A 3,947-nucleotide genomic window follows, 5' to 3' on the forward strand; every position below is an offset into this window, starting at 1 on the left:
CACATTAGAAAGCAGTCTCTCAGAATGCTTCTCTCTAGTTATTATCTGAGGATATTTCCTTTTTCACCATGGGCCCCTATGGGCTCTCAAGTCTCATTTTGCAGAACACAAGATAACAGAGTTCGCAAACTCTTCCCAGAAGGGAAGGGTGGAATTCTGTGTTGAAGACACACATCACAAAGCAATCTCTCAGAAATCTTCTCTCTAGTTCTTATCTGAGAATATTTCCTTTTTCACCATGGGCCCCTATGGGCTTCCAAATCTCACTTTGCAGATTCCACGAGAAGAGTTTTAGCAAACTGCGTCCTGAGAACTAAGCTGTAACTCTGTGAGAGGAATTCACAGATCACAAAGAATTTTCTTTCTTTTTTTTTTTTTTTTTTTTGAGGCGTACCTCGCTCTGCCGCCCAGGCTGGAGTGCAGTGGCCGGATCTCAGCTCACGGGAAGCTCCGCCTCCCGGGTTCACGCCATTCTCCTGCCTCAGCCTCCCAAGTAGCTGTGACTACAGGCGCCCGCCATCTCGCCCGGCCAGTTTTTTGTATTTTTTAGTAGAATTTTCTCAGATAGCTTCTGTCACGTTTTGAACGGATATTTCGTTTATCAGCGTAGACCTTAATGCGATCCAAAGAAGTCCTTCTCAGGTTACTCAAAAACAGTCGTAATGGGCTTCTGCATGAAACATAAGTGTAACTCTGTCAGATGAATTCACACATCACTCACAAGTTTCTAAGAAAGCTTCTTTCTAGATTTCATCTGAGGATATTTGCTTTGTCACCATAAGCTTCATTGCGTTCAGAAGTATCCCATTGCAGATTTCCAGATAACTGTGTTAGTAAACTGAACACTGAAGAGAAACGTGTATCTCTGTGGGTTGCATTCACACATCGACATTCAGTTTCTCAGAAGGCTTGTTTCCAGTTTTGATCTGAGGATATTTCCTTTTTCAGCATAGCCCTCAATGAGCTCCCAAATCTCACTTTGCAGAACACAAGATAACAGAGTTAGCAAACTGTTCCCAGAAGGGAAGGGTGGAACTCTGTGTGATGAAGACACACATCAGAAAGCAATTTCTCTGAAAGCTTCTCTCTAGTTCTTATCTGAGGATATTTCCTTTTTCACCATGGACCCCAATGGGCTCCCAAATTGCACTTTTCAGATTCCAAGAAAAGAGTGTTAGCAAACTGCTTCCTGAGAACAAAGCTGTAACTCTGGAAGAGGAATTCACAGATCACAAAGAAGTTTCTCAGAAAGCTTCTCTCACGTTTTGAACTGATATTTCCTTTATCAGTGTAGGCCTCAATGCGATCCAAAGAAGTCCTTCTCAGGTTCCTCAAAAACAGTGGCAATGTACTGCTGCATGAAACATAAGTGTAACTCTGTGAGATCAATTCACACATCACCCAGAATTTTCTAAGAAAGCTTCTTTCTAGTTTTCATCTGAGGATATTTCCTTTGCCACCGTAAACTTCATTGCGTTCAGAAGTTTCCCATTGCAGATTTCCAGAAAACTGTGTTAGCAAACTGAACACTGAAGAGAAACGTGTATCTCTGTGAGTTGCATTCACACAACCTAATGCAGTTTCCCAGTCGGCTTCTTTCCAGTTTTGATCTGAGGATATTTCCTTTTTCACCATAGTCCTGAATCAGCTCCCAAATCTCACTTTGCAGAACACAAGATAACAGAGTTAGCCAACTCTTCCCAGAAGGGAAGGGTGGAACTCTGTGTGATGAAGACACACATCAGAAAGCAATCTCTCAGAAAGCTTCTCTCTAGTTCTTATCTGAGGATATTTCCTTTTTCACCATAGGCCCCTATGGGCTCCCAAATCTCATTTTGCAGATTCCACCAAAAGAGTGTTAGCAAACTGCTTCCTGAGAACTAAGCTGTAACTCTGTGAGAGGAATTAACAGATCACAAAGACGTTTCTCAGAAATCTTCTCTCACGTTTTGAACTGATGATATTTCCGTTATCAACGTGGGCCTCAATGCGATCCAAAGAAGTCCTTCTCAGGTTCCTCAAAAACAGTGGTAATAGACTGCTGCATGAAACATAATTGTAAATCTGTGAGATGAATTCACACATCACCCAGAAGTTTCTAAGAAAGCTTCTTTCTAGTTTTCATCTGAGGATATTTCCTTTGTCACCGTAAGCTTCATTGCGTTCAGAAGTATCCCACTGCAGATTTCGAGAAAACTGTGTTAGCAAACTGAACACTGAAGAGAAACGTGTAACTCCGTGAGTTGCATTCACACATCGACATGCAGTTTCTCAGAAGGCTTCTTTCCAGTTTTCATCTGAGGATATTTACTTTTTCACCATAGCCCTCAATGAGCTCCCAAATCTCACTTTGCAGAACACAAGATAACAGAGTTAGCAAACTGTTCCCAGAAGGGAAGGGTGGAACTCTGTGTGATCAAGAGACACATCAGAAAGCAATCTCTCAGAAAGCTTCTCTCTACTTATTATCTGACGATATTTCCTTTTTCACCATGGGCCCCTATGGTTTCCCAAATCTCACTTTGCAGATTCCACGAAAAGAGAGTTAGTAAACTGCTTCCTGAGAACTAAGCTGTAACTCTGTGAGAGGAATTCACAGATCACAAAGAAGTTTCTCAGAAAGCTTCTCTCACGTTTTGAACTGATATTTCCTTTATCAGTGTAGGCCTCAATGCGATCCAAAGAAGTCCTTCCAGGTTCCTCAAAAACAGTGGCAATGTACTGCTGCATGAAACATAAGTGTAACTCTGTGAGATGATTTCACACATCACCCACAAGTTTCTAAGAATGCTTCTTTCTAGTTTTCATCTGAGGATATTTCCTTTTTCACCGTAAGCTTCATTTCTTCAGAAGTATCCCATTGCAGATTTCCAGAAAACTGTGTTAGCAAACTGAACACTGAAGAGAAACGTGTAACTCTGTGAGTTGCATTCACACTTCGACATGCAGTTTCTCGGAAAGCTTCTTTCCACTTTTGATCTGAGGATATTCCTTTTTCACCATTGCCCTCAATCAGCTCCCAAATCTCACTTTGCAGAACACAAGATAACACAGTTAGTGAACTGTTCCCAGAAGGGAAGGATGGAACTCTGTGTTAAGAAGACACACATCAGAAAGCAATCTCTCTGAAAGCTTCTCTCTAGTTCTTATTGGAGGATATTTCCTTTTTCACCATGGGCCCCTTTGGACGCCCAAATCTCACTTTGCAGACTCCACGAAAAGAGTGTTAGCAAACTGCTTCCTGAGAACTAAGCTGTAACTCTGTGAGAGGAATTCACAGATCACAAAGAAGTTTCTCAGAAAGCTTCTCTCACGTTTTGAACTGATATTTCCATTCTCAGCATAGGCTTCAATGCGATCCAAAGAAGGCCTTCTCAGGTTAATCAAAAACACTGGATAGGACTGCTCCATGAAACATAAGTGTAACTCTGTGATATGAATTCACACATCACCCAGAAGTTTCTAAGAAAGCTTCTTTCTAGTTTTAATCTCGGGATATTTGCTTTGTCAACGTATGCTTCATTGCGTTCAGAAGGATCCCATTGCCGATTTCCAGAAAACTGTGTTAGGAAACTGAACACTGAAGAGAGACATGTAACTGTGTGAGTTACATTCACACATTGACATTCAGTTTCTCAGGAGGCTTCTTTCCAGTTTTGATCTGAGGATATTTCCTTTTTCACCATAGCCCTCAATGAGCTCCCAAATCTCACTTTGCAGAACACCAGATAACAGAGTTAGCAAACTGTTCCCAGAAGGGAAGGGTGGAACTCTGTGTGATGAAGACACACATCAGAAAGCAATCTCTCAGAAAGCTTCTCTCTAGTTCTTATCGGAGTGTATTTCCTTTTTCACTCTTGGCCCCTATGGGCTCTCAAATCTCACTTTGCAATTCCACAAAAAATGTGTTAGCAAACTGCTTCCTGAAAACTAAGCTGGAACTCTGT

Source organism: Trachypithecus francoisi, unplaced genomic scaffold (genome assembly GCF_009764315.1).
Source record: "Trachypithecus francoisi isolate TF-2019V2 unplaced genomic scaffold, Tfra_2.0 Contig00257, whole genome shotgun sequence".
NCBI lineage: Eukaryota > Metazoa > Chordata > Mammalia > Primates > Cercopithecidae > Trachypithecus > Trachypithecus francoisi.